Source organism: Uranotaenia lowii, chromosome 1, assembly GCF_029784155.1.
Source record: "Uranotaenia lowii strain MFRU-FL chromosome 1, ASM2978415v1, whole genome shotgun sequence".
Taxonomy (NCBI): domain Eukaryota; kingdom Metazoa; phylum Arthropoda; class Insecta; order Diptera; family Culicidae; genus Uranotaenia; species Uranotaenia lowii.
The window spans coordinates 201854393-201877772 of record NC_073691.1 but is presented as its reverse complement, the minus strand read 5'-3'; the positions used below and the strand labels follow the sequence as shown (position 1 = coordinate 201877772).

General features: G+C 37.3%; 1 protein-coding gene and 1 long non-coding RNA gene across 2 annotated transcripts in view; both read right to left on the bottom strand.

The window, feature by feature from the left end:
- Positions 1-21062, bottom strand: part of LOC129744225 (uncharacterized) — a 73999-nt gene extending 52937 nt beyond the window's left edge. Inside the window, exon 1 of the long non-coding RNA XR_008736858.1 lies at positions 20059-21062. This is a non-coding gene — a long non-coding RNA (uncharacterized LOC129744225). The remainder of the gene's footprint in view (positions 1-20058) is intronic.
- The window catches only part of LOC129744210 (tensin-1), a 357316-nt gene that overhangs the window by 314855 nt on the left and 19081 nt on the right, over positions 1-23380 (bottom strand). The window lies entirely within an intron of this gene.

The window sequence follows — 23380 nt, the reverse complement described above, 5'->3', positions numbered from 1 at the left end:
CGATTTTTTTTAAGAAGTATTAATTAAATTGAAATCTAGATATTTGTGAAAATGAAATGGTTTTTTGGTGGATTTTTGGAATCCAAGGAATTGAATCATTTTTTTCACTCACTTCAGTAATATCAGAATTATATTTCTTCACAAATTTGTAGAATTTTACTTGTTAAGATCATTCAGAATATTTTTTTTGTCTTTATTATAGAGATTTTCAACTTTTGTTGGTTCGTCTCTTTGAAAAATGATGACAGTATTTTACAATTCGTTAAACAAATAACTCTCTTTCAGGAAACATAAAATTGTTTCTTCTTCGACAGGATCAATTGATAGAGCATTTCTTAATGATGTATCAATTTGGTAGGTGTCTCTGGGTCCTTGAAACTCGGGACATTCGATAAATATATGTTCTACCGTGAGTCTTACATGGCATACGTCGCATATCCTGATATGTAATGTTGATGAGTGCTTCTAGTGTGCCCCACCCGAAGTCTTGATAACAACACCTGCTCTCTTCTGTTCTCTCTGTCGTTCCATTTTCTGGGATCACCTTTAATTTTGGCCAAATTCAGGTTCCTATTAGACCTCCATTCGGTCATCCATGAATCCCAAACTTTTAATTTCACCCAGTGATAAAGATCTTGCTTCGGTATTCCTACTTCGTATTGGTCTTCGTTGCGTCCAATGGCTGCCAATTTGTCTGCTTCGGTGTTGCCATGGGTTCCAGAATGTCCGGGAATCCAACAAAACGTGAAGTTATTTGCACATGTTTTTTGAATATGTTGTATCCAGGGGTGCCGATTTCGTGGGTTTTCCATAGCAAGCAATACACTTGCCGAGTCAGAATTCAGAATATTATTCCTTAATTGAATAAAGTAAAATAAACATATTCAGCTTCAGTTTTTTTGTGGATTTTTTAGTTCATCAGTTATCGATGATTTATTTCACTCAAAACTGATTTTTTTTTCAACTTATCAACTCCATATCCCCAAAACGAGAGATGATAGACAAAGTCTGAAGAATGATTCGAGCTCCGAACTCCAAAATTTATCATCAAACATATAGGAATCAAAATTCCGTCTCTTGAAAAATCAATTAATTTCTATTGATAAGTTTTTTAAATGGTTAGACCTTTAAATTGAACCTTTTTTTAATATATTAAGTGTTAGAAACTTATTTTTTTCATCTTCATATTATATTTGAATTTATGATGAGTTTAATCAACATTAGTTATGTTTGTTTATTTAATTTATAAACCTTATCTGTGACCTATTTTCCATCCTGATTTTCATCAGTGGTGATAAATCAAATATGTTTTAGTTAAAATTTCGAAAATATTTTTGTAAACTTCAGGTTTAAATCCTTTTATTATTTTTTTTCAGGAGTGTCAATCAAACTCAGAGATTTTTTTTTTATTTTTGACTTTGATTACTGGCACTTAGGAAAAAAAAAGATTTTTTTTTATCAAATTAAATTCAATCATCGTCTTTTGAATGAATTCTCTTGAGTTCAAATAGATATTGTTTTCCTTACTTTAAATTCACGTTCATATCGTAATTGAATGTATAATTTCAAATTCAAAATATTACAGAAGAAATTTCTCGATCAATCTATCAATCCTGATCTGAAAATAATTTTTGAATGAAGATTTTTGTTTTTAAATCTGATGTTGTGTTTTATGAATTCTATATTTTATAAGCTCTTATGTCCAAAGCTTTAAATTCTCATATTATTCGAATTTATAATTCGCATTCGCTTTCAAAATTTTTAGCTGATTCCATACATGTAATCAGCTGATTTTTCTATCTGCACTTATTTTCGAAAGAACCTTTGTAAAAAAGTTCTTTCAATCAATTTGTGCACTTTTTTGGCAAAATTATAGAACATCACAGAGATTCTCAACTCATCTCAGAGTTATCTCATCCATTGAAATTAAAAAAAACGTAGAATTTAATTTTCTAAACGCTTTGTATTCCCGAAACTTCAATATAAATCCTTGATTAAATGCGAATAATAAATAGATTCAAAATTTGTTTTAAGTTTTCATGTAGGTTTATAAGTTCATCAGTTATTAGAGAAATATTTTACTCAAAACTGGTCAATTTTAAATTTTTAACACGCCTTATCAACAAAACTAAAAATGCTGTTCCCTTGTGTAATCGATAAAATTTTCGTAATTTTGTCTCTTTCATCAATTTGGCGAATTTTGTAAGGTTTTTTTGCACAATATCAGTTGTCACTTTTATCATTTATGTCAAATTTATTAAGTTTTATATTTTGTCATTCATATCAACTTGTAGAATAATTTCACAAAGCTGACTTCATTTGAAACAATATAAAAATTAAAAAAAAATCAAAATTGATAAAAATGAAAGAATTTGACAAAATTAACAGAATTGACAAAAATATTAAAAAATTACAAGGTCGACATAATTGACTAAATTGACAAAACTGATGAAATGCACAAAAGTTACCAAATTGACAAAAATAGTTTTGCAAAGTTTGTCATTTTTGTCAATTTGAACGATTTAGCTAGTTTTGTCATTTATGTCTATATTGTCAATTTTCTCCAATTTTTAAACTTTCGTAAATTTGGTGATTTATGTGAATTTTGTCGTTTTTGTCAATTTGGTCAATTTTATAAATTCATGTTGGTTTTTCGAATTCGGTCATTTTTGTCAATTTGTTCGATTTTGTCAAATTTGTTAGTTTTGGATTGAAGCTTTTCTGGCAATTTTGTCAAATTTGTTGATTTGGCCAATTTTTTACATTTTTGTCAATTGTGTATTTTTTGAAACTTTTCAATTAAATTTTCATGTTCAAAATGAAGAAGGCGAACATTTTGCCAAGTTTGTTAATTTTGTCAGTTTTTTTCAATTTGGTCATTTATGTCAATTTAGTCCATCTGTCCAAAAAAGACAACATTGATCACAACGTACAAGTGTGATAGGAAAGTAACTTTTGACAATATTGACAAGAGCGGGCTTATGGTATAGCTCAGTTGGCAAGTCCGTTGCTTCTTGTGCCAATGTCCGTGAGTTCGAGCCCAACAGTAAACATCAAACACAGTTGTACCGGATAAGTTTTTCAATGAGTGCTTGCAAACTGCATTGTTGATATAAGTCGTGAATTACATTATTATGTCAAAAAGAAGATAATCGAGACAAAAAAAAACAAAATTGGCAAAATCGATTAACTTTTGAAAATTGATAAATTGGTCAACTTCAAGCATGACCCTTGAGAGGGTCAGGGTCAGGATATTTTTGTCAAAATTGAAAAACTTGGCATAAAATGACAAAATTAACTAAAAGACGCAATTGTCGAAAATAACAAAATTAACTAGATTGAGGATATTGATAAATTGATTTGATTGATAAAAAAGACCGAATCAATCAAATTTATAAAACTAACAAAATGGCCAAAATTTATCAAAGTGACAAAATTTAAAACAAACGACAAAATTTGCAAAACTGACCAAATTGTCAAAAATTATATTACTGACAAAAATTAAAAAAAAAACAAAATTGACCAAGTTGCCAAAAAATTGAAAAAAAACAACTAAACTGACAAAATTCACTAAACAAACAAATTGACATTATTGTCAAATTACGACAAAATAGGCTTGGTTGACAAAATTGACATAAATATTTAAAAATGATAAAAAAGGCAAAATCGTACAAATTTACAATACAGGCAAACTTGCAAAATTTATAAAAATTTAAAAAAGACAAATTGACGAAATTGGAAAAATTGACAAAATTTAAAAAACTGACATGAAACCTGAGAAAATTGCCGAAGTTAGAAATATGACAAAATTTCCTAAATAAATTTTATCTATTTCGTCAATTTTATATTTTTGATCATTTTCATCGATGTTGTCTATTTTTTCAATTTTGTCAATTTGATCTATTTTGAAGTTTTTCAATTTTGCCAATCTGGTTGTGTATGACAATTTTGTCTATTTCTCCGGTATGTCAATTCAGTGAATTTGGCCGGATTTTGTCACTTTTGTCAAATTTATTTCAATTTTGTTCCATTTATTTGTCACTTTCGTAAATTATGACACTTTTGTCCTTTTTGACAATTTTGTTAATTTTCTCATTTTTGATCTCGTCGTTTTTTTTTTTTGGCAATTTTGACAAATAACTTTACTGAGTAGAGAGAGAGAGTCATGCTCAGGACTTGGCAAAAATAACAACCGAACAATCGCAAAGGTTTTTCGATGCGAACCATGAACGTACGGCGCGCAACGTAAGGTGTGAAGAGGTGAATGAAAAAAGAAAGGAACGAAAAAACGAGCTTGGAGCTCGCGCGCGCCGCTAGCGCATATAGCGTTGACGAAAGCTGGGACTTGCAATCGCTATCGTAGCATACGATGTGAGCATCCAGTTCCTATGATTGACCGATTTAACTTCGGGGTTTCATCCCTTGATGCAATCCACTTTTGATCAATATGAAACGGATGTTCGGCTCTTAGATATTTAAACCGGTTTGACCGATAGCTGAGCTGGAGACTAAACCAAATATATTATTATTTTAGGCGTTTTAAGTCGCATATTTAACAATGGGAATTGGAAATTGTAGCAAGCGCGCCAATCACCTATCGTACCTATGTCGTCTTGAAAAATTTGACGTCATATTTTTGATTATCTTGATTATTGTTTGCTGGATATTGCTAGCATGCCAAATGGGCAGGTTTTTTTTAAATGACCATTTTATGATGTTCACCATGAAAATAGAAATTTAAACTATTTTTTTTCTCATTCTTTTATAGAAAGAAGTAAAAAAAATCAATTTTTAAAGGTAAAATTCATTTTAATTGTGCAGCCCAGTTTCGCAAAAACGTCGAGAAAAAAAGATACAAAAAAATAGCTGATACAAGCTGATTCTATCTAGGAGCCATAATTAATGATCTTTCAAATCGACCGATAACTATACCTTTCTGTAAGAAAGGTAAAACTGTGGCGTAGTGATAAAATTCAACGATGTTGATTTTAGGCCGAATTAGGACAATATCTAAACTCTTCATAACTTCAAAAAAAAAAAAAAAATCAGTAATTTTCAAAATCAAGTTCCAGTAAAAATGCCATTAAAGCAGCTGATTTTGAAAAAAATATGGTTCATAATTCGCAAAATAGATGGCGCAGGTGGCACCCGAAATTAGAAGTCCATGAACTTCGACAAACGTTGACAAATGTGAGCTCAATGTTCATGCTTTCAAAAGTTATTCAAAAAAGAAAGTTTTGTATTTTTTCGAAAACAGTCCTTTTATAATTTTTTTTTTTGCGAATTTTCTGTGATATTCGGTAATTTCACCCGGATCCACCTGTATTTTGATCAAGAACAAAGCAAATTATTGAACCCCGTGAAAACATTCTACAACATGATTTAAGAATTTTGCAATGAACTCTGAAGACATTAGGTGGATAGGTTGAACATTCAGAATTATGCACTTGTCAAAAGTGTTTCCCGATGATATCCCTGAACCCACACTCCCGAACAAACCTTTTTTTGCTAGGATGCAGAGGTTACCTCGGTCCTAAAGCACAAATTTATTTCTTTCATCCTTTTCTCTATTTTTCCTACCTATCTATTGACTACTAGGACGTGGCCGGCGCTGTTATTGACGTTTAAAGAGAGAGCATCAGTTTTGTGCATTGAGAATGAGTTGCTAGTCTAAGCTTGCCAGATTGCCCGGTTTTATCCGGGTTTGCCCGGATATTTGATGCAAAATTTCGAGAAAGTCCGGTCCGGCCCGGTTGCCCGGATATCGTGAAAAAAGTCCGGATATTGCCCGGATTTTTTCACAATTTTCACAAAGAAACCAAAAAAAATCAAAGTTTTTGAGTAAGTTTCAGCAAAATCGATTAACGGTATGGAAATTTTCAACGGTTGTTTCAAATAATTTCGCTGATTTACTTTTAGAAACCTTTAAATATTTAAGTGTTTCAAAAGCTGTTTGGAAGTCTGCAATTGCATTAATAAAATATTAATTTCGATTTTTTTTGCATTTTTTCTTTGCTTTTATATATAATAACACTTGAATTTTGCCCGGTTTTTGCCCGGTTTTTGGATTTGAAAAATTGAAAACCATGCCCGGATTTTGCCAGGTTTTTTTTGAAAAAATGCCCGGAATTGCTAGGCCCGGATGAGAATGGAAAAAATTCTGGCAACCTTATGCTAGTCCCAAGCGTCATTCTTTTGACCTTTGCGCAAAATTGATGGCCACGGTCAATCACGGAGTAGCAACCATTGGCGATGTGGAATTCGTTCTACAAAGCCACACCAGCGATCGTTGAGTTCAAAATGCTGTAATTTAATGTTTTTAGAACTGTCCCACTAAGCATTCCTTGCAATACTTAACTCAACTTAAAATACAAAGTTTAATATATCAAACTGTTTTTTTTTCATTCAAATATTTTTATAGTTGAAAAGCATTTTGGATTTAACAATTTAATGTGGATGTGAGTAGCCAATCAAGCTAAGCTAAGCTAAGCTTATTTTACCCGGATCCACCTGTAGTTTCTATCTAATGAACTATATTTTTTTTCCTCTTGAAAAGTGTAGTTTAGAAAGATCTTGCAATGACACTCAGTTAATACCAAAAAACACTTTCGAAATTCGGTAGTTTTAATCGAAAAACAGTTAAAATTGGCATGTCTATAGAATTTTTACTTTTCTGCGTCTTTCAAACCCCAGCCGTATGCAACAGCCATCAAATCGTAAATCTTCATTGGGATCATTTTTCCCCGGGACCGTAACCGTGTTGAGAAATATTTCATCCTATATTTTGCGGTTTCGAACTGAACTCGTTTCTTCAACCAGCCAGCCTTTTCTACAATGTTCACAACAAACGATGGATAGGTTACAACCGGTAGAACACCGCAAAGGAATCCAACTACGCACCGCAGAAGATTGTTGGATCGTTGGGCTTGTGCGAAAAGTGACAGCTCTCTTGATGTAAATAAAGCAAAGCAAAGTAGAACGTGAGATAAATCCAGCTTGTGCGATGGATGCGGTGAACGACTTCGGAAGCCCCACAAATGGGAAGTGCATACTAAAGTGCGATTTTCTGCGGCCAAACGCGTGGAATGCGAATTTGCATCGAAACGTGCCACTTTCGGTGCCGGGTTTCCGTAATTTGTCAACCGGTTGCAGCAGCTGCCATCGATTCCTGCTCAAATTTCAAAAACATACTCATTCTTTTGACCTATTTCAATTTTAATCAAATGAATCGGCATCTTTCATCGGCCTGGCACCCGAGACGATGATGGGCATATTTTCAACCGCTTCCGACTTCATAAATTACCGAAAACCCTAATTCCATCAATCTTCATGAATGTGAGCAGCCAGCTTTCGATCCATTTTCGATAAGATTGAGCCAACGTAGTGTGAAACGATTACACCCATCCGACGTGCAGCTATACTTCAAATTTCGGCTGAGTGAGGCCCGAAAAATTGGAAAACCAAATATTAATCGATTTAATGTGTTCTCCGTGTCTCACTACATTGTGGATTATGTTAGGGCAATTCGTACGAAGTCCAAAGGAAGCGATCCAAAAATGGGTTATATGGCGCCGCTCGTTAAAATGCGTTTCACGGCTTGACCGTAAAATGAGATACATTCTCTATACAGCAAATTGTGTTTGACCTCCCCCTCAATTGTCGATTGAATTGGTTGCCCTTTTTCGGGCTTTTGTTCGAACTCTAGCAATTCGGTAAATTTCCTCTCAATGGTAACAAAAAGCAGGTTTTCTTCAAAACATAAGGTTTTTATGGCAGCATTTCAATATTTTTTTTACAAAAATCCTTAACACAAATGCGTCTAACAATTTCCTTGATAGTGAACAAAAATAATAGTGATAGTGGTAAACAATAATTATTTGGCGACCGTTAAAAAGTAAAGGTTTTTTCTGAAAAATGTTTTCTGTCTTTTAAAAAATTTGGTAAAGAATGTACAGGTGTGGATTGAAATTCATGCAATCGAAAATTTTCACAGTCGCAAAGTAGCCAAAATATATTTCCTTAGTCCATGGAAATGATTTATTAACACACAATTTTGTTTGACGAGTCTTTAGTTTTCTGAAATCCAAATTTCTATCTCTGTTTCTCAATGTGCGAAGCTTAAGAAAATCCGATTAAACCGAAATACTGACCACAAGAGTAAAACGAAGCCACCGTTCGTTTCGAGCCAACAGACATCGGATCGAAGCTTATTTCTTTGACACGAAATGGTTGTCCGTCCAATGAGCTACAGATTGTATATCTACGCCAATCGAGCAGGAAGTTCATAAACCTTTAAAGAAAAATCCTTTTTTTTCCTAGTACCAGCTGCATCAGACAGTGTTCATTTGTTACGGCAGTCACTCCAAATCGTCCAAAGTCCTCCTGCGTGAATGACAATCGTGGGTTCATCACAGCCTAGGCAAGACAGTCTTGAAATTTGCTTGCGGCCAAATTGAAAGTGGTGCATAGGCCTACATACATCGCTTGATGGTTTCGCAGCAAAGAGGCACCTTTGAAGGTGTAAATGAACTGCTAATTGTAGGGGTGCAGGCAGAGGAAAACCCATCAGAATAGCTCAGGCTCCTTACATGGAGAGCCACGGAAGACGGCGATTTGTGCCGCTTGATGTGCTTTTTTTCAAGTTTTGCTTTATTTGAAAAATTGAACCATTATTCTTTTCTCGGTGATTGGGACAACCAATAAATACGTTTTGTTTTAAGAAGAACAATCTAAACTCTGTTTCACATAGAATCTGATCGCATCTTTTCATTCACTGCAGCGCCCCTAGTTGTCACATCGCGAATCTATTGACAGTGTTTTGATCCGGATGGTTTGTTTACTTAGTGGGGAAAATTTCATCAAGATTGAAGCAGTCAGTCAAAGGTTATCGACGATGGAACGCGAAAGGCAAGAGAAAATTCTGCACACTCACGTAGAGAAACCGACGTGGTCAGGGGTAAAGATCGCGTATTTCCTGAAATATCCTTAATCGACTGTAAATTCGGTGCTGCAACGTTATCGGGAGACCCTTACGGTGGATCGAGCAAAACAAACCAGGCGTAAAAGTGGAACAGGTTATTCGATCAGTTCACAATAATCCTAGAATCTCCTTGCGTGATTTGGCGAAAAAATTCAAGGAGAACCACAGTACATCTCGAAGAATTTGTTTGCGAGAAGGCTTGCGGTCGTATCATGCAAGCAAACACCCCTGCAGGACACTGAAACAAAACCTGGTTTTTAGCAATCAGGGCAAGGAAGTTGTACGAGAAAGTGTTGACCAAGTGCAACGGATGCATTTTGATGGACGACGAAACTTACGTCAAAATGGATTTTAGACAAATACCCGGTAACAAATTTTACCTTGCGAAGCGTAAAGGGAATGTTGCGGGTAGATTCAAGTTTTTTTCGCAGATAAATTTGCTCGTAAGTTTGGCAAGGGATCCGTAGTTGTAGGAAGAAGACTAAGATTTTCATCACTGGGGACACAATGGAATGGAAATGTTTACAAAGAAGAATGTCTCCAGAAGAGGGTTTTGCCATTCATTCGGTTTCACAAAGGTCCGGTGAAGTTCTGGCCGGACCTGGCAAGCTGCCACTATAGCCGGGATGTCGTTAAGTATAAGAGGATCAAGATGGATTTTGTTAAAAAAAAGTATCAATCCACCAAACTGTCCGGATTTTCGTCCCATCAAGAAATATTGGGCAAAAGTTAAGGGGGAACTGAAGAAATGTGGCAGAACCATGAAAAAACCCGCTAAAATGGAAAAGTGGTGGAACAAGATGGCGAATGAGGCTACCAGCAGTACTGTGCAGAAAATGATAGGTGGTATCACAAAAAAAGTTCGAAAATTCATCCGAAAAGCTGACGAATGATTTTTATGTATTTTTTTCCTTAAAGTGCAATAAAAATCCTACAAAATAACATTTTTACTTTAGTTGTACGTTATTTCTTTGCGGAGAAATAATTAATTTTATCAGACCAGATTCTATGTGAAACAGACTTTAATTCAAAAGATGTTCCCCTTGGCGACTTGCTTAAACCACAATCGCGCGAAGATTCGATTACCGTTTAAAGTGTCGTTTTTTTCTGCGATAAAGTAGACACTCGAGCGAGAGAAGTTTCGATTTGTTGACGTCGTTACTGCGGTTGAAAGCCTGACATGTGACTGGAAATGGCTAATCTAAACATAACATTTTTAAAGAACTTATAGATAACTGTTCTGTTCATATGAATTAGTTCAAATTTCACGATTTTTCAATCTTATGTTGATAAAAAAAATTTCAAATCAGTGAAATTGTCTTTGAAATTGGATCAGTTTTTCAGCACGCCCTCTCGTTCAGCGTAGATAATAGAACTAAGTTCTTCGATACATCGTTAGTTTCTTATGACAAAACTTTTAAAAAAATCACAACTGTCCAAGTTGTCGAAACGATCGAAACGATGAAATTTTAAAAACATGGTCCTTAATAATTGATTGATCTTGGATCGATCTTCGGAAGATCGATCTTTTCAACTCAGATTTTTGATTTATTGGACCGATTCTTTAGCATGTAAAACATCGATTAGATCGGTTTATTTTCGATCCGATCTTTTGGATTCTTTTTCTCACTGAGCGGAGATATTAAGATCCAATTTTGATTACCGATTTAATGTCAAACAGTGCCATCTGTTGAGCATCTAGTCTAAGCTTGCCATAATTGCCCGGATATTTAAAACCACTAAATTTGGAAATGGTCCGGTCTGGTTCGGTTGCCCGGTTTTTGTACGGATTTATTCACCTTATTCGCATAACCAAATCAAAAACTCAATTGAGCTTTACTAATGTTTCATATTTGAGCTTAAAAACGAAATTTTATGCCTAAAGTACGATTTAAAATCTGCTGATTGGTTTTGATAAAAAAAATATTTCACATTCTTTTTTATTTATATACAATAATATCTGGGATGTACACAAATTTCCGCGTATGTTGCCCGAATTTTGGAATGAAAATATTGAGTTTACATGCCCGCATTTTGCCAGGTTTTTAGATAAAAAAAAGCCCAACCTGGATACGTGCGGGAAAAATTCTGGCCACCTTAATCAATTCGATTTCGGAGTTTGATTGGCTTTTGTGGAGTTTTTTTTTATGCAGATTTCGATACGTCTTGAGTGACTAAATTAAAACTTTTTTAAAAGTTGCTACCTTGTTAACAATGGAAAAGATCGATCCATTAGTTCCAATTTTTTAGGTGAATCGATCCTATGACCGTTTTACTGAATCGATCTTCAATATCGATCTTATGGTTTCTCGATGCAAATCCTGTTCGCACCAGCTCGAAAATTTGGCAACAGCGCAACGCAATTTGCGTCACCACGAAAGGATGTTTCTTTTGCCGGTTCCTTTATGTATGAACTTCGTTCATTCAAGGCCACACATGTACATAACGACAGCCGACAAATGCCGGCCGGCATTTTTACAACAACAATTGCATTGGATGTTGCGAGAAAGGGAAGCATTTTGCGTTGCGTACACAAGCTGTGTGTGAATGAACTAGTCGCCAGTTTTGAATTCAGTTTGAATCAAGTCGTCCTTGCGTAAAGTCGTTGCGCCCTTAAGTGAAGAAGAAAATTTCCCACCAAGATTTAATGAAATTGAAGAACAATAAATCACCTGTACATAGTTGTATTATAGAGAAAATATAGTTTAAGTTAAGTTTACGTTAAGTTAATTATTTTTACCTCCGAACTTCCCCGGTTGATTGCGTTTTCGGACTTTCGGTTCATTTCCCCATTTCGAGAGCAAAATACAGTCCACGGCTCCCACATTGGTCCGATTCGAACCGGATTGGAAAGACTCGAATTATGCCGAAAACCCGGAGCGCACCGGAATTTAAGTGAACTAAGTGAATTGAAGACTTATAAGCAATAAATTTAAGTGTGAAAAAGACAAAAAAAAACTTCTGTTTGATAGAAAAAAGTGAAAAACAATTGAAGTGTGAATCCTGTTCAGTGTTTCCAGTGTTTTCCATTCGAAAAAATGTCTCAGATCGGAGTATCATCCACGCCAAAGAGGAAGAACACCAAAAAGCAAACAAATTTAGTGGAGAAAATGGAGGTGATGGATACAGTGACAGCGCTCATATACCGCAGGGAGCATGAACATGGAAAGGTTGCCAGTATATTCCAAGCGTTGGTTCCTCAGCATAAATCCGAGCTCAAGATGTCTCAAGGTAGGATAAAAACTTATAAACTCTCAATAAAAGAAGCATATCTTGAATACAAATCCATTCAAGATAAAATCATTGGTCTTGTTCCTGCCAACGAAGTGATATCACACTATGAACAGTTCAGAGAGTTTGAAGAGCTTTATCTGAAAGTATCGATTGCTCTCGAAGAACACTCTTCTCAGACTTCCTCATTTTCTTTGGCCGAGCCACCTGCCTTGAATAATCCACCAGCATACATTATCCACCAACCTCTCCAAATGCCCATTCCAACTTTTGATGGCAAGTATGATAGTTGGCCAAGATTTAAGGCAATTTTTAAAGATCTGGTTGATAGGTCCCCTGATTCTCCAGCAGTTAAGTTGTACCACCTTGAGAAATCTCTCATAGGAAATGCTGCCGGGTTGATTGACGCGAAGACCATTAATGAAGGGGACTACGCTCATGCTTGGCGTATTCTCGAAGAGCGATTTGAGAACAAACGCCACGCTATCGAAACTCACATAACTGGCCTTTTCAATTTGAAACGCATGACAAAAGAGTGTTATGCCGAATTAAGATCACTGGTGGACGAATGTACTCGGCACGTCGAATCATTAAAGTACCTCGAGCAAGAGTTTACTGGAATTTCAGAATTGATGTTGGTCCATTTGCTGACGAATGCACTGGATAAAAATACACGTCGTAATTGGGAAGGAACAGTTAAGCATGGTAGCCTTCCCTCATATCCATCCGCAATTAAGTTCCTCAAAGAACAGTGTTTTGTCCTTGAAAGATGTGAAGCCCAAACCCCGTCTCACTTACGGCAACAGCCAAAGCCGTTCCCTGGAAAGGCTGAAATTCATATAAATACAGCGGTCGTCACTAGTGAGAGTCCAGTTTTCAAGTGTGACATCTGTAACCGAGATCATGCCAACAATACCTGCCCGCATTTTCATTCACTCTCAATCCAGAAACGGTTGGCCAAGGCTAAAGAGAAACAATTGTGTTTCAACTGTCTTCGGAAAAATCACCGAAGTGTGCATTGCCGTTCGAATAGAAGATGTGATAAGTGTAACAGACGACATCATAACCTCCTCCACGCTGAACAAAACTTGAAGCCGATTCCTATGAGTTCTTTAAGCAACGTTTCAAACAAAAATCCCGATTTAAGACAAACGGAAATGGAGTCATTTAGCAGAACATCATCGGATTTCTCGAAAGTGTTTTTGTTAACTGCCGTGGTAGATGCATTGGATGAAAACGACGCTCCGCGCCCTTGTAGAGTGTTGCTAGACAGTGGATCTCAAGTAAATTTAATAACAGAGGAAATGGCAGCACAATTAGGATTGAAGAAATTCGCATCACATGAAACTGTGACATGTGTCAATAATACAAAAACAATTTCCTCTGGCACTGTTGCTGTTCGAGTCCGTTCAAGATATACTCCGTTGAACACAAACATCGATTGCTTACTGACCAAGCAAGTTACAGCAAACCTTCCACCAAATGATGTTGAAAATTGTTTTTCCCTGCCTCCGGATATCGCACTTGCCGACCCGAATTTCCAAAGATCTGGAAAAATTGACATGCTACTGGGAAATCAATGGTTCCTTAAATTGTTAATGCCTGGTGCTATGTCATTGGCGGCGCATGTTCCGCTCTTACGTGAAACTAAACTAGGTTGGGTGGTAGGCGGTGAATACGATCCTGACATCCATCAAGAAAGTGTATGAAGTCCTGTAAAATTTGAACACATCCATAAGCCAACAAGTTAAGTGAAATCATTCCCCGGGGAGTATGTTCGCGCCAGCTCGAAAATTTGGCAACAGCGCAACGCAATTTGCGTCACCACGAAAGGATGTTTCTTTTGCCGGTTCCTTTATGTATGAACTTCGTTCATTCAAGGCCACACATGTACATAACGACAGCCGACAAATGCCGGCCGGCATTTTTACAACAACAATTGCATTGGATGTTGCGAGAAAGGGAAGCATTTTGCGTTGCGTACACAAGCTGTGTGTGAATGAACTAGTCGCCAGTTTTGAATTCAGTTTGAATCAAGTCGTCCTTGCGTAAAGTCGTTGCGCCCTTAAGTGAAGAAGAAAATTTCCCACCAAGATTTAATGAAATTGAAGAACAATAAATCACCTGTACATAGTTGTATTATAGAGAAAATATAGTTTAAGTTAAGTTTACGTTAAGTTAATTATTTTTACCTCCGAACTTCCCCGGTTGATTGCGTTTTCGGACTTTCGGTTCATTTCCCCATTTCGAGAGCAAAATACAGTCCACGGCTCCCACAAATCCATCGAGGAAAAATTTTGACATTTATTCCGATCAGACAATAAACAAATAGCTGTTGATTATTCAAATTTCTTCAATGAAAAAATGTACAATTGAAATTAACAGGATTACTAGCGATTTTTCGTTATGAAATTCGAAAGATTTTCCCGGTTTTTTCGCGATTATAAAAGATGATTTTCCCATTTACTATAGGGGAGAATAAGGATACTTGATCCCTGGGGATACTTAAATCCTTCGCTATATCACGAAACAGGAATGTCTTGCAAATATCAAATGTTCTAGAAAAATGTGCCAAATAGGACAAATAATATAACAAAACAATAATGCTGTTATCTCAACACATTTTTGAAATTTTATTTTTCGAGTTATTAAAATTTGTTTGAAAAAATCAACAAAATGTGACTCGAAGATCCTTTTATCACTTTAAAATGTTCCTCACATGAAAAAATATAATAAAAATATGTATTCCAATATGTCAATCGTACAATATGAAAAATAGTAAACTCTCAATTTTTTTAAGAAAAAGTTTTCCAAAATGTATGTTATGGGTATAATTGATCCCTAGAGCCCAAAAAGATATATTTTTCTTCTGAATGGATCTCGATCATCCGTTATCTTGAAATTACTAATATCTGTTCAATAACTAATGTGTATCCAGTAATTATCTGTTAAAAAGGACTAAAAATACTGTATTTATCTGAAAACTAGAACATTACTCCTTAAAGTATGTAATGACTGTAGGGTAGTAGACAAACTTTTAGAATTCTCTCTGACTGACTCTTTATTATCGGATTTTACTATATTTTTGACTAGGGTCAGGGCACCCTGAATCAAGGATCAAGCCTCCTCTTGTAAAGGATCAAGTCTGCTGTAACTATATTACTTTTTTTGGTCTCACGAAAACGCTTCCAGTTTATCCAGGAGTCCATGTATCGTTCCAGCTTTCGGAGCATATAAACTTGAAATTACACGCCCTCAGAAAATGCAAAAGATGGCGAGTTGCTAAATTTTCCCAAAAAGATATGATGAAAATAAGAAAAGAGGATCAAGTATCCCCATTCTCCCCTACTCGTTTTTTTTAATTATAAAATCATGGTGAATAAAAAAATTATTGTACAGGGCCTAAAATTTTTAACAATTGTATCCCAAAACTTGTTAACCGGTTGGAAATCATGACAGTATTTGGCGGCTTTCAACACGTAGTCTTTTCGTATAAAATTGACAGGTTTTCATGATTTTTTCAAACGAATCTAATGAAATTGGCATCTATTAGTTGTTTTGCTCCACAATTTCAATAGTTTTGCATAAAAAAAATCCAATTAAATTGATCATGAAACTATAATGTAGAACTTTACAGCCCCTGTGAAATTTTCAAGAATTTTTATAGAGTTCTAGAAAAAAATTGTATAGTTTGTATAGAAATATGTAAAAAAAAACATCGGAACATAATATCAAACCAGCTTGTCAACTTGAACGGGGATTTGTCTTGCAAAAATTAAAATCATTAGATTGCAGGAAAATATTAAGTTATTTTCTGAATGATTTTTTTTGTACAAATCCAAAGACAAGTTTAAGAAAAATAATGTTTTTTTCAACACATAACAATAAATATCTTTAGTAGTCCCTAGTCATCAGAATTAAAGATTCGGAAAATATAGAAAATCGTGTATAAGACAGGGTTAAACTTTAATCTGTCAAAAACTGTTCCTAGATTTAGAAATAATTCTGAAAATATTTTTGAAATTCCTTCAAAAAATCTCAAGCGTGACAATTTTCCCGGTGAAATGCCAAAATTTCCGTTTTTTCCCCGGTGACAAGATGAAATTCCAATTTTTTCCCGGTATTCCCGGTTTGCTAGCAACCCGAAAATTATTAAATCTTTGTAAGCTAAGATTTTTTTTCATTTATTTGGCATCAGGATGTGCGTAATTATCAAGGTGTCATGTCGCTAGCTGCCTGCTCCAAGGTTTTGAAAAGGATTGTCAAAGATTTAAATTTATTTTATCGTGTCGGAGTAGGATTTCTGAAGATCACTTTCACATTTTTTCACAAAAGATCAGTAACCTTATACCTGGCAGTTTTCACATTATTATGTTTATCCAATATCGATGGCGCAAGCAAATTGATGCCATATATACTGACATTACTGTCGCGTTTGATTCAGTGAATCACGAAATTTTGCTCAAAAAGCTAAAACGTTTAGGATTTTCGGAAAGACTGTGGCTGTAGGCTATTAAGCCTACCCCCATTCTGATACCTGAAGACTGTGTGTAAGGATTCAGGAGCTACCTAACCAGTGTCGTTTACCTGTCAGAATTCACTCCGCTAAATCAACCGACTACATTGCAACTTCATGGGTACCACAAGGCAGTAATTTGGACCCATTACTGTTTATGCTGTTCTGCAATGATATAAACATGCTTCTTGTTGGATGTGGAGTACTCCTGTATGCGGATGATGACAGTTTTACTGATATTCACGAACTACAACAAAAGCTCGATACAATAGTGAACTGGTGTGCTGTCAACCTTCTAGTTTTGAGTGTTGCTTAGTGTTGTATCATAACTTTAAAATGCACGAAACAATAAAATATTATAAAATATAAAAATTACTAAAATCCAATTTGCTAAAAATCTCGCAAAGTTTAAAAAAAGTCAAAATTGCCAAAAAAAAAAAAAATAAACTTCCTAAACTGGCTTAAAAAATTACAGAAATGATAAAAATGGAAAAAATGTCAAAATTGTCAAAGTTTTCAGGATCGCCAGGATAATCGCCAAGCATGTTATTTGTTAAAATTGTCAAAATTTCGATTCGTGGCCTAAGTTGTAAACATTGTCAAATTCGTTAAAATTGACCAAATTGCAATTAGTAAGACAATTTCGAAATTGTGGAAATAGATAAACATATGTATATAATGACAAACTGTCAATCGAATTATTTTGGAATCGATTGAATTGACACGTACAACGGGAGTCTAGAAAGTTATGGAAAGTCATTGATTTCACTCGTAAAGTTGTCACGGTTATCACAATCAAGCCAGAAAAAAGTCTAGGTACAGAGCAGGCAAACACAATCAAGGCCATGCGGGGTACCGATCGAATCGTTTCCGGGAATTCCGAAGGTGAAAGTAAGTGTTTTTAAATTTAAACTACACTTTCAGAAGAACGAAAAAGCAATGCAATGTCAGCTACGCGAATCGATTTCTACCACACCGGGAAAACGCATACGGCGCCGATTAAATCTCTCCGTGTCCCTCCCTCCTCGGGTCGCTCGGTCGATCTATTTTTGGACAACCGATTCCCAAACGGGAAACCAAACAAATCAGCTCGAGACGCCGAGATTTTGGGACACTTCTCCCGGCCAGCAGTGGTTTGAAGAAGAAAAAACTTCCAACCGAACCAGAGTGCCATCGTCGTAAAGTGGCCGTTAGCGTTTTTATTTTTATTTCGGTAATTTTTTGTGTTGTGTGTGCGTTTTGAGATTGCTGCCACTGGTTGGTACTTATTCGGATTTCTCGCGCTCGTAGACCAAACTAAGTGGTTTCGCGCATTTCAATATTTTTCGTCTCGATTACTCCAATCCAACCCGCTTGAGCTGAGCAGCGCCGCGTCTAAATGCGACGACGACGCCTGACTCCGACCGAGAGCAATTCAGGAAGCCGCAGCACAATAATTGATGTCGATGCGGCGCGACTTGCCAGAAGCAACAAATTTGTCATCGCCTGGCTGCCGGAGAACTGCCGCTTGCGGTCCTACTTTTGATTGGACTTGCAGGGTTGCCAGTTGAATTTTTTTCCAAACGTTACCACTGCTTTGGTCTAGAAGGTTAAGTCGATTTTAAATTTATTTAAAAAAAAAAATGGGATTTGATTTCAAATGGTTTTAAAAATCTTGTCATCAAAATAGAAAATGATTATTTTCTTGTCTGGCAACACTTATAGCGACACATGATGCTCCTCATACGCACTTTATAGCCAATTTTTTCTCAGCGTTCCTCGGTTTGCGAAGAAGGAGGAAAAGGGAATTTGGGAAGACGGGACAAGCGCTCATGAAGTAATAAGGCTGACACTTGTCACCTTTGATGAAAAGCGTAGAAAATGAGCGCTGTGATTGCATTTCCTGAAAACTGCCATCCCAAACAACCACTCGAATCAGTCTAGCTCTAGCGATGTGCGATTTTCAGGTTTGGAGCTGAGGAGTCGCCCGAAGTGTCTCACTCCGCTCTGAACTATGTGTCACTGGGTCCTCTTCTAATGGCCTGTCTATCTCTCTGTACGGTGGGCATCTCTATCTGGTAAAGCACCTTCAAGCCGTCGAGTGACACCCATAAAGGTGGCACAGATTGGAGGAGTGGGGTCTCGACGGGAAGCAAATCGCGACCAACTCTTTGATCATTGCCGGTCCCGCCGCGAGAAGTCACCGCGCGCAATTGGAGTATTTCGTTGCAGTTTCATTTCATTTTTTCCCTTCTCTATCTTTTGCTGCCTTTGGTTTTCTTATCGTCTTGGCACTCATCTCACACTTCACAAGCACTTGACACATTGTGAGATAATTGAAGTTTCCCACCGGCATCGGCCGGTGTCTAGCCGTTGTAGTAAAACTTTTTTTTCTCTACGATAACGAATGGGGCAAACGATAAGATTCTCCGGGCAACGAGTTTCGGTCAAGACTAAACGTTCAATGGATCGACACGTGTCGGGTTAATAACTTACAACTAAAAACAGACGAACGTGATTTTACTTTGCGCGCAAATTATAACAAGCGTGATTTCAATTGAATATCACAAAACCTATCAACGAGTTTTCATAATCGAATAGACCCACCGTCATGTAATAGAAATTGTTTAATCTTGCAGCTAGTTTTTTGAGCACTACAAGTGCAACTAGCAAGATTTAAATTTAAAACTTTTGTAACAAATCATCAACTTCTAATAATCAAGTAGACCCACCGCCATCCTTTCGAGGATTTTAGTTTAAGCATGTGCTGCAACATTCCCTTCGAGTAAGTAGATCAAGATAAAAGCGTTTAGGTACATGTATCGAAAACCTTATCTAGCAGCTCCGATGTTCAAAATTGAACAAATCACTTTCCCAAACCCCGGAACTGGTAGGCCAACAACCGCTTTTCGAGACCCTAACCATATAGAGCGCACTCGTCCGCCACCAGTCGATCGCAGCATGCCTGGGGTCCCTCCGCGTTGGGAACCTAATCGGCATGTCAGCATCGCCTACTGATTTTTTCTCCCTCATGCGGACGTAATGTGCGCGCCTCCACACAATCACAACCTCCAATCGGCCTGCTTAGAGAGCAGATGTGATAGCCATCTACACAGGCCACCGCCGATACTGTGTGGTGGACGCGATTATTTAAATCAAATGCGTCGGCGACGCGGACGGCTGACGAGGACTGTGGGTGACACTGTTTTGCGTTATTTACAAATAAATTTGGTTGACCATCGGGAAGCGTGTCGCGGCAACATTCGCGCGCCCTCAAACATCGCTGATTGTGACTTTCATCGGCAATCGAACACCTCTGGAATTGGTGAAGTGAAACTTCCAAATCGCTTACTTTTGGTTGAAGTCGTTGATGATGTGGTCCTTAGTCGAAGTTCGTTGAAATCTTCGGAAGAGTAACCCAATATCCGTATAGCTCGTTTTTCACGCCTGCTTTGATTGTATCGCTTCGTCACACTTGTGAACAACACTCACTCACATCACATCGGCTCGGCGCTTTGGCGCGTGATGCGATAACAATCGATCGGGTTCGTTCGAGCGAGAAATCACTTCGTCTCGCGTGATCGGCTTTCTTCGGGGTGTCGCGCTCGCTCGCTTACCCACCCGTTTTTACACTCGGTTGCCCCACCTGCTGTTTTCCGTTGGTGACAAAACCTTTAGTTGCGCATCGATAATTTCCGAACGGAATGAAATACCTACACTCGCACACCTCCTTGCACTTTAATCAGTAGAGCGACCGCTCAATTAATCACCATTTGTCAAAACTATCTTCAGGCGGGCGATTTAAAAAAAGGCAGTACACTCGGCTTTTCGCTCAGATCTTCACTGCTTTTTTCCTTCTTGCCTGTGCGCGCGATACTTCGATCACGCGCCAACTTCCACAAGCTTTATGAATCCACGCGATTCGCGATCAAGTTCACCAGAAGAGAGAACGTGGAGCAATAAACAAAAGAAATACAAAAACACCCCAAATCAGCAAACAAAGTAGGCCGCGGCAAACCGATTTCTGCTCGAATCAGCAATATAATCTGCCAAAGACACACCAACGCACAATAACAAATTGACTGTAAACACGGCACTCGAATGAAAACAAATTCCGGAGCTGTTCCGGTTCCCCGCGGGCGGAAGAAAGGCAAACCACGGAACCACCTCGGAAAAACGTGTGCGATCGCGACGACGGACGAGTCAAAATAAAATGCGCTTTTCCCGACCCGAAGTGCAATCGCTGGCCGGAGCCTTTGACTGTAGTGTACCTAGACGGGAAACCACGAGTTTTGTATGAATGACGACGGCTTAACGAACGCGTGTGTTTCTCCTCCTCACTCTGACGAAATGCTCACCACTGCTTCTTGCGGTTGTAAGAGTACTTCTCAAACTAACAGCACCCAGTCAGTCAGTCAGTCAGTAGAATCGCCCACCTACCCACTACTTCAACCTCACTGATGCCTTCTTCGAATGTTGAAGAGCGCGAAGCATGTGTGTAAAAGCAAGCAAACAAAAATAATCGAAGCAACCGGTTGAAGATGTTGACGCGAGCGAGCGAGCGTTCATCTCAAACTCTCTCGGGAGAGAGAAAAAATTCATTCTATCGTAGTAGGCTTGTGTTCATCTTTTGTTTTGAATTGTTTCGTTGATGCAGGAGGAACCGGTTCGGTTTAAATGCCGCGAAGTTTGGAATAAAACAAGCAAGTAAATAAATCGTAGTTTCCGTTGATTAGGAGGTGTTTTCGGAAGTGTGTGATTAATACTTAAGAAAAGAAGGATTCTGACAGTGCTGAAGGTAAGCGAACAACATACTGTTAGCTTTTGGAACCATTACATGACCTGCAGACGTTCAGCAATGCGGGAATGTTACATGGAAACGCACAGACGGAAAAAGTGCATAGAGAGTGGAGTGTATTTGAATAATCTCTCCCAATTTGGCGATGATTAATCAGATAAAACAGGTGAATAGAAGAAACAGGTGTCTGCCAATTGGTATCCGAAATCGTTGAATGGCGAAAAACAAAACTTTGGTGCTAATGCCGAGTTGAAAGTACTCATCATCATGCTTGAAGATAAAACTAATAATGTTGTTACAGATTCCCAGCCAAAAGCAATATTCCATGACGGTCGTTCCTGATATGTTTAACAAACCCAAAAAGGCTATACAAATCGGATTCTTTTCGTGTACTACAAAAATTTGGTCTTTACCAAAAACAGAGCCGTAGTAATCCTTACTGGTTACTGGCTAGAAAATTTCACAAAACAGCATGCAATTTGTAATAAACTTGATTTTCTTGAGCTTGATATCGGCGAAAGGATTAGCCTACCGATTAATCGGTATATCTCTTTAAATGGTGCACCACAGGTGACCGGCGTGTGGTACGCTAAAAATTGCCAGGGCCTATCGGTCTTACACGGTCTTGCATGAGTGCATTAGTTTAGAGTTCACAGCCCAGTAGATGCTATTCGCTATCATCGAAACAGCGACCAGAGCCAAGTTGATCAAAAGGATAGAGGAGCGACTCTGTGCGGTTATCATCCTGGATGTGCTAAACACTTTCAGCAGCGTCATTTATTTAGGCTGACGATCCTAACACATCTTTGTAGACTGGCTCAAAACTTCTTCCGTCAGCTACCGCTTATGACCAGAGGGATTGAAGACACTGCAAGCCTCAGCGGATGTTCCGGAAGGGTCAATACTTGGCCCGGTTCTTTGCAGAACAAGTGTAGCTCCGTTCCAGCGAAGCCATAGACGCAGTGTGACCCAGCGTGGCCAGATGTACGGTTTTTCCCGTAGACTTACGGATTTTGATCACTCCTTTGGATCTACGGATCGATGTCCGAAATCTGGGGATTTCAAACATTTTCTACGGATCATCGAATATTATTCTACTGATTATCGAAAATTCCACCTAACCTCCAAAAAAAAGGTCATCAATTTCGCCATTCGGATACAACCCAAGCAATCAAAAGTTCGGATAACATTCCTCTATCAGGTTTGATCAGCTTAAGGGGGGGGTAGGGTCTAACACTTTCAAAAAATCGATTTTTTTATTTTTTTATTTTCTTATAGTAAAACATTTCAAGAATGTTGTGTCAAATTTTCAAGTCAATTGAAGCAAAACTGTAGAAGTTATAGGCCTTTATCTCCTCCTATCTAATACTGCAAGAAAGCAAGAGCAGAAACTTCAAACGCGTTTTTCTCGAAAGCACATTTTTAAAGTCCGTGGACATCGTCATTTGAAAACTACTTATCCGATTCTTTTCAAATTTGGAACATAATTTCTACATATAAAATACCAGACCCCAACGTTTTTCTTTTTTGATTTTTTTACTTTGGGGAGATTTTACAGGTGAAAAATGGCGGATTTTTAAGTGAAAAATCGTAGTTTTTACTTCAAACAGCCACAAAAATTTCATAAAAATATTTTTAAGTTAAATAAAAACGTTGGGGTCCAGAAAAACATCCATTAAAAATATTTTGCTTTGATTTTTTGACTTCAGATGATTCTGTGCTGAGATACAGTGTCCACCGCAAATCCTGTTTTCTAAAAGGCATCCTCGAAAGTGCTCCGTCACCGGCTCATTTTTCAATATTTTTCTACGAAAAAATTACTAAATGTTCTTTTAACAATGCTTTGTATAATGCAAAAAATTTGAATACATTTGTT